The following is an 8905-nucleotide window of genomic DNA, read 5'->3' as shown; positions in this document are numbered from 1 at the left end:
TTTAGTTTATTGTGTAAACTTGATCCTACCTGATAGTTCTTGAGCGGGAGAGGGGATGAGAAAGGTAAATTATGTCTAAAATTGGAAAGCAATTCACATAAGTAACAATGATGATGTGTGAGCTACTGTTTTGTTGGGTGCCATTCCTCTTAAATGTAAGTATCCGAATGTGGAGTGTCTAGACATCTATACACTCCTTAGGAAACAAACAGGTTCCTCAAAAAGTGAATCATTCCACCTACCTTAGATCATTATCTTGGGATAGGATGATCTGCCCTCTGGGGATGTCAGTCCGGGAGCCTCCATGGGCCTGTGCAGAGCGTCTAGACTGCTAATTTTTAGATGTCTGAAGATAAAATCGCCTGGCCATATAACTTGGAAAGCAACATGGAGATTTTCTCTATACGGCACTTGCAGTAACTCACTTAATTAGCATTTTACGTTTAGCTGTGTGACTTATAAGAAAAATGAGATGCAATACAGGAAATGCATACATCTCCCCAGGAAAAACAAAAATAGGTAACAATACATGTAAAGAAAATCTTGACCATAATGTGTCTCAAGGCCTCTAAAATTTATCAAAGTGGTAATTGTTACGTACAGATATTTTTGTCTTTGTCTGTCTTGGTTTTTCTTCTGCTGGAGATGCTGGCAGTTTCTCTAAACCGCTGTATTTCCACATCTGTAACCCATATTCTTTCCCCATTTCTTCTTTGTACTGTTGAGGAGTTCCTGCCTTTCAGCCTCGTATGTCACCCCCTGAACTCTCTCCCCGGCCTCTCCAGCTGCTGCAGGCAGGCCTGTATCTTTGAGGCAGTCCTTTAAGTCCAAGGGAGACCATTATGGAATTCAGTCACCCTAATGGAAAACAAAATTCTACGCATACTTCTCCATGCATAATCCTTTATATGTGCTATGTCTCCTCTCTCCTTCTCAATCCTAACCATTCAGAAACTTGAGATGGGTCCATCAAAAACTAAACCCAGAAAGTTTGAATTGGAGATTTCGACACATAGTAAATACTGGTTTGTTTTCATTTGCTTTTCTAGTTTTGTATCTTCAGGGAAGCTTTGCTTCAGACGGCCAAACTTTTCACTGCAACCACAAAGGCTAAACACTTAAAAAAACCAAACAATGAACCACAAAACAAAAAAAAAAAAACCCTCAAATCATAAACAACAACAACCAGCACAGAAGAGGGTTAGTTTTTGTTACTCTTGCAGGTGAAGTTTGGAGAAAGCACCAGATAAAACAAGAATGAGGATCAAATCAGCTGGCAGTACTGAAGACAGGAGCTTGGTGCCCTATTTCCCAGGTACAACTGTGTCAGTAACTCTTGTGGAGTAGACAGTACGTAAAGAAGTCTTACAATCTGACAAAATTCAGTAGATATGTATCTATACCTCTTAATTAGAAGCTTACTTCAAATTTAGAATTTTCCTCAATTCTCTCGGCTGGATTTTTAGATTATTCCAGCTCTGTGACTGTTCTCGAAGGTAACCTTTTTTCATGGTTGTTCCGTGCAACGGTAACTTGCTTTCAAAATAATTCTCTTTCACTTGACATCAATTGTGGCTGTAATTCCTTTAACCAAACAGAGCAGAACATTCCCTTCTACATCCTTAAACTTCATAGGTTAACACAGAGTTATACAGTGGCAATTTAGTTGTCAAATTACCATTACTGTTTTTGTTTAAAAAAAAATATTAAAAAACTGTCAAGTAACAGGTTTCTAAACATCATTCCCAAGATTAAGCATGGATTTACCATCAGTACGAAGAGGGGCTACAGCACGCTGTGCCTCTTGAGGCGCTGCATGTGCCAGTTCACACAGCAGTGAAGAAGGTTAACTGGTTAACCAGTTTTCCTCTGACCTTCTTCCCCCCACTCCATCAAACTGCCATCACATCCTGCACCCTGCTGATGGTCTGGCCAGTTGAGTTTAGTTAAATATGTATCCCATGAGCTACTTGGAGCATATACAAGAAAAGATATTCCGCATGTAGATCAAAATTATCATTCCCATTAGATAGATGCAAATCTGAAGGGTTTCTGCTTTCAGAAAAAAAATCTGTTGGCTATGGAAGAGCCAGCTTTGCCGTAGCTTTTCTCTGTACTCCAAAAGTTGTAACATTAGTTCATTTTAGTCATACTGGATTTACTAATTCTTAAAAGATCACAGAAATGCATCCTCTTAATTAATAGGTGATGTCTGCGTTTGTGGCAGTTGACCAGTGAGTTCACAGCAAAGATGATTACAATTAGATGTTCCACTAAATCCAAGCAGAAGGTGGGGGGAAGGATGCTAAAGACCGGGCTAAGCCCCAAAGCGTAGGGAGAGACATTCGCTGGACTGCATCAAATGCAGTTTTGGTACTGTGAGCCTGCAGGTTCATCTAGTGATGACGCTTTTCCAGGTCATCCATGTAACAACATTTATGTCAGAATCTACCGGTTGTTTGAAAGTGAAGCATTCTTGATGTGAAGCCTACACCTCTCTGTTCGGTGGCAAGTTTTCTTTTCAACTGTGCCAAGCACAGCTGCCTCCTTTTTCTCTTGAAATTGCTGCTCCTGGTCAGGAGTGTCTGCCCAGAATTTCTCTGCCGCCGCTAGAGCCAGCGCTGCCTCCAGCACAGACCTGCTTTCTGCTGGGCAGCACACAGCTTTGGCCCCCACTCCAAGAGGCCCCAAAGATGAGATGAACGTTTCTGTAACTCTGCCTCAAGCACAACTCTGAGACCGAGGATAAACATCCCAGACAGTCATATAGTTGGGCAGCTTCTTCAAGGAATTCTGAAGGACAGACCCAAGCTGAAGCACGGCTGTCGTGTCCCCTGCTGTCAGGGAATGAGGTTACTCTGCTGCCAGTGGAGTCATTCAGGGCACCACAGGGGCCAGCCCCCAAGGAACTGGAACCTTACCAGTCTTATTTAACTCAGGCACTGGGTAAGCCTTGGTATGCTTCAGGTGCCAAGAAGAATCTTCTTTTTCCTTTATATGCTGGAAAAAGCTAACTACAGCCTGGTAATTCTGTTAAGAGTAACTTCGCTCTCAGTCTTCCAGTGATTTATAAGCTGCCCTCTTATACAGGGTTTGGGAGGGTTTTTTGTGAGTTTTTCAGTTCTGCTTCCCATCTCCCCTCCTCCCATGGTTGGTTTGGAGCATTTTTGTTGTTGTTTTTTTTGAGATGTTTTGTTTATTGCTTTTTTTTGTTGTTATTGTTTTGGGGTGGGTTTTGTTGAACACATCATCATGGGAAGTTTCCACAAACAAAATAAACACATGTGATTATTTGGTAACCTCAGGGGATTGTGCAACTATGAGCACAGCCTATGCTGAAGCTTTCCAGAAGATATTGATTAATTGCCTACAGAAAGTACTCTGTAAAACCAAAGCAGCTTTGCAGCAGTTTACTTAAGCCAGGAATTGACTCAAGGCCTCCCTAGCCCCAAACCAAGCTCTTCAACATAGAGATCAACAATGAAGATGAGCTTTTAGCAATAAAGGTTTAATTCTGTAAGACAGTTCTGGCCCTAATTAGTTTCCAAGTCATAATCTTGGCTAGGACTTCAGTCTTTCTAGTGGTAAAATGATGTGTTGATATTCTCTTTTTAAATTAGGCCATTCAAAATCAAACCCAGATCATTTTCACTAGCCTTTCTACGTCGAAGGAGAAGGAAGCTGTTGCATATGTTGAAGATAGCATCCTAATTATTAATCAAGCAACAACGCTTGCCCTTTTGTAATGGAGTAAGATATAATTTATGCTCCAAGGACCACATAGATCAGACAAAAAGGGCCTGACGTGAAATAGAGGAGGCTGTATTCTCCTGTTGTGAGTTAATGGATAAAAAAAGGTAAGTCACCTTGGACTAGGAATGAAAAACATTGACCCAATCTATATTATCCTACTTTTTGAAGTTATTTTTTTTTGGCACAGTAATGATTATACATGGTTTCAATAATCTAATTAAGTAGAAGAAAATAAAGGGTTACAAACAGTTTAGCAAAACATATGATTGCATTATTATTAAAACCAACCACCCTAAGAATTAAAAGAAATAAATATGATTTTAAAATAGCACCTGGAAATCTGAACAAGTTGGGATTCCAGTATTTTAGGTACCATACAACTCACTATGAAATCATCCTGGTCCTAAGCAGCTTAAATTCTATTCGAGTCACACAAATTGCAGAAGGGGTAAAAAGACTTGAGTTGTTGTTTGCCCGCAGAGAGGCAGCGGTGAGAATGTGCTCCATGTAATTCAGGTCTCCCGATAGACAACCTGCAGCCCGCCGCTTTACCTGTCTCCTTGTCCACTGCACTTTCTTACACATCTTTTAGAAGTCACATTAAGGACAAAAAAATTAAGAAAACAGTAAAAACCAAACACTACATGACTTCAGCTGGAACAAAGCAAGGGGACATCCTGCAGAAGTACAACTGAAGGTAACTAACTGCTAATGTTTGTAGGCAATTTAGAACAAGTCAGCGAGCAACTTAAAATTTGCAGGTTTTTTTTACCAAGCATAATTTCTGTGGAAATACTATAGATGTTGCAAGCTTATACATGGAGAAAGGCTGGTATTACAGCCAGCTGACGTGAGCCATGGGTTCTTCTTAGATCACAGCACAATGACTAACTGGACAGAGCAGCGTAGTTCCATGCTGTAGATATACCGTGGCAGCTGGGAGAGGTGAACAAGGTGTGTTTTTCTTCACATGTTCCATTCAAACTTTCCATTAGGAATGCACATAACTCCGCTGATAATGCTGCTACTTATACAAGAAGTGCCTCTGCAACTGCAACCCTGGAGCACTGATCTTATCTGCGAGTGACTTTCCAGCTCTAGATTGTCTTTTGTGACAATTTTTTCTATTTTTTTTAATGTATATTTTGCTTGATTCTACTCCTCCAATTTCCACTCTCTGGTTGTACAGTTGAATAATCAATAGCTCTTGCATCTACACTGAAAAAAATATCCTTTCCCCTACACTGTTTACATATAGTGGAAACTGAAACACTGACAGGCAAAGCAAGGGTCTCATTGGGCATTAACTAGTTATATGTAAGTACAGAGCAAAAGAAAGCCAAAATAGAAAATCTAAGTAAGAAATAGAGACTCAATTAATTATGCATCAAGACCACAAATCGTATCTATTTGAAGCACCAAGCTGACACATTGTGTCTTTTTGTTTCTTTCCTTCCCTGTCCCTTTCAATAAAACAATTTTGTTTATTTAATGCTACCTCATTACCTTATATCCATAACTCAAGCTAATGCCTGTAAGGCTCTTGTGCCTTGCACACTGAAGAACAAAATGAGGAACACTCCAAGAAAGAGTTACAGGTTAAGAGTCCTGCAAGCACACATTAATAATTCTCCTGATGCAGTGACCATAAACCAGAACAAATGCTTGAAGATGAGAGGGACAAGGCAGAAGCCCAGTGCTTCCCGGTATACATCCAGGCAAATGCTTTTGACTGCCTAACCAGCACAGTCTTCATCTATGAAGAGCATTTAATAGATACTAAGCTAAGTGATAACAATCTAAAGAGATAAGATCTGACCAGAAATAGTAACTCTGAGCAGAGAGACAAATTCCAACTTCCTGTAGCTCTGCAGAACAAGTCAAGCACCCCTGTTAGGACATCATCAAAAGCAGACAAATGTGCCCCAGAAGCAGCCTGTACTCACCATTAAGTGCAACCACTCTTAACAGGCATGTCTTTGCTGAAATTTAGAAGTAGGTATGCTGGAGGTTACAGGTGTATGTGTCTGGAGAATCAAGACCATTTTGAGTAAAACCGCCAACTTGATTTTGCATGTGAATATGCTTACTTCCTGCAAACCCTGATGAGACATAATTCCTCTTTCCTTTGTAGTATTAGAAAACAGTTGCTGACAATAATTCTTCCTCTCCAGCTCATCCAAGACAGCTTCCCACAAGAAAAAAGAAAGTTACCTTTTGCTTTTTGCTTAGAGAGACTCCCATAAGAACAGGACACGTACTAGGCATAATTCAGTACATCACGGCAGATACAGAAGAGCTAGTTTATGGAGTTCAAACTCTATTGGAAGTCGGAACAAAACAGTTGTCTGTCTTGAAAGAGTGGAGGTGAAGAGATGTTTCATATTCTGTGATGTATCTTCAAAATAGGTAGCAAACTGTCACCGGTGCAAGGAAAGTCAAGACTGAGATCAATTAGTATCTTGCCTCTGAAAGTGTCCTGCTTACAGCAGCCTGTCGATATAGCCCAGTGCCTGTATAGCCAGAACATTCAGGCGCAAAGGGGGGAGGATTCTAAAGGCAGTTTTCTCTGAATGGATTTGTGGAAAGAGCCAGAGGGAATATAGCATTGCAAGAGATTCTTCTTCAACTACCACCTCCTCTGTCCTGTTGTTACAGGATGAGCAGCTAGCAAAGATTCAGTTCTTTACTACCGCTCTGTGACCTAAATTAGAAAGTCACTTAGGCATTAGAATATAGGTCTAAGCAGATCATTCCAGACTGTATCTATAGTCACTGAAGGTACTGTGGGACCAGTGAACTGCACCTGTGACAGGAGGCCAGTGATCCGAGCCATAAAAACCAGAGCAGAACCACAATATTCTTCAATGCATGCAAGAACACTTTGGCTGTTGCAATTAGCGTATGGTATTCACAGAGCCTTAAAGAGAGACAAGAGAAGAAATTCATCCAAGAACTCTGAAGGGCTCAGAAAGGCTCAAAGAGCCAGAGCAGGGCTTGGACTCTTTTAAAGCAACAGAAAACACCGCAGAAGTCACTGCCACATGACACTCACCCTAAGGTACTAAAAGAAACTGCTTCTTTGGCTAAACCAGGGCATTTGTGTTTTAATCAACACGGAATGGGTGGGAAGGTACGAGGCGCTTGTAAACTTCCGAGCAAACACAGCCTGCCCGATGCTGGGGGCATCTCCAAACAGCCAGATACAGAGACATGCACAAACTAAGGAGGATACGTATTTAGAAGCTGCAATATGGACTCTGTAGCATGTATCTTTTCAAATGGAGCTGTAAGGAAAAAGTAAACTCAATTAAGTCTGCTGTTATGACTTAAGTTTGCAGGCCAAATACTTAGGCAGCCCCAAGCTCTGGAGGTTGCAGAGCAAGGAGGAATTTTTGCCTACGGGTAAAGGAAAAAATAAAAAAGGGCATGAGAACAACCCAGACGGACAGGTCTAGCCCTGACAATAAAATAAACTTAATTCAAAGAACATAACCATGATGAACATTCTTAACTTCTCTAGCAGTTCCAGACCAAAGGAATAGGAGACATGTTATGAGCTGCATGACTATACATCTGTACCTTCTACAGGTTCTGCCAAGAATATTAATAAAAAAAAATCTTAAAGTTTCAAATACTTCAAGTATAAGCTGCACAAAAGTTTGAGCAGATGTACACTGAAGTCACAGACAAGATAGAAACCTACACGTTTTAGATATTACTTACCTGGAATTTCTCTCCTAAGTATTCCTGTATTTGGTATCCTCTAGCTTCTGTCTCCAAATCCTCCTGTAGAGCTACTACAGCGTTTAGCTAAATAATAGAAGACTGTTATTAGGAGAGTGTTAAGTACTACCAGCTATGACAAGTAGTAGTATTTGGTCACATACCCTTTTTCAAATCTATTTTGTCACCTATATTAATACTGAATTTGTCCTTGCTGACTGCAGCTCCAGCTGTAGGAATTTTTCCAGGTAACCCGTGAATTCAAGATTCATTCACTTCAAGTCAGCTACTACTATCAAACAAGAGGATCATCTGAGCACTACATCATAAGAACAAAGAGCAATACAGTTTAATACAGTAATAGTTTAAATCTGTATAGGAGGAAAAGGCCCTGCTACAAAAAACATTGCTCTAAACAGGGAGATATTTAACGTGGAAAGCAACTTATTCCCAAGAAGAGGCCCTTCCTTATGAAAATAACTGATACAATTTTAGCTGTATTGCTCCTACCACAGGTCTTGCCTTGTCCAAAGCATTCCTTTGGCAGTACATTCCCAAATATATTCCTGCACCTTGCTTCTCTGTGGATAGACTACTTTTGTTTCCCCAGTTAAATTAGCCGAAGTGGACATTTAGAAAGACAAAGAACCAATTTAAGCACAGATGCCTTATTACTCAGCAACGACAGCTACTCTTTCCCACCAAGTACTGACTTGGAAAAGATTCTGAAAGAGAAAAAGGTGAGTAAGTGGATTAAAAAAAAAAAAAAAAACAAAACTAAAACCGCAAAACCACGCAACCATGCAACTGAGCAACTGTAATTATTTTTAAGTTGTATTTAAAGTGTTTGTTCTGTGAAGTCTAGTCTGTAAGTTTCAGGAATGAGGTGGGGTTTTTAAATCAACAGCTTGCTAACAGCAAACTTTACATGATCCTTCTCTACTGCATTCTAGAGAAGACATGCTCGCACGTGAGGAGAGCAAATTGCTACGCTGCATTACAGCTCAATAGGAAACACTCTTTTCATACGTTCATGAAAACTTGTTAGTGGATACATACCAAACTAGGAATAAAGTATTTCTATAGCAATGCAGTACCACGCTTCTAACTCCTGTATTCTATTCTCAAATACATTAGTGCTATAAATAAAGGAATTTAATAGCTGCCAGCCAACCACCTACTTCAGAAAACAAGGCACGCTGCCAAGCACGATGGCAACATTGTAATACTGCGCTTTCAAAAAACAAGCATGAGAAAATATGAATTAAGCTAAAACACAGCCTCTTCTCCAATTATGGCAACACATCACATATATAACCTTAATCCTCCCATTAACCCTCCTAATCAAAGGGAAGAAGGAAGGCAGAGTCCTGGGTTTTGGGGTCTGTGCCCCACCTTCTGCTCAGCAAAAGCACGGCAAGAGAAG

The sequence above is a fragment of the Falco naumanni genome, chromosome 10 (assembly GCF_017639655.2).
Source record: "Falco naumanni isolate bFalNau1 chromosome 10, bFalNau1.pat, whole genome shotgun sequence".
NCBI lineage: Eukaryota > Metazoa > Chordata > Aves > Falconiformes > Falconidae > Falco > Falco naumanni.
The sequence above is the reverse complement of the archived record's forward strand: the minus strand, read 5'-3'. Positions refer to the sequence as shown.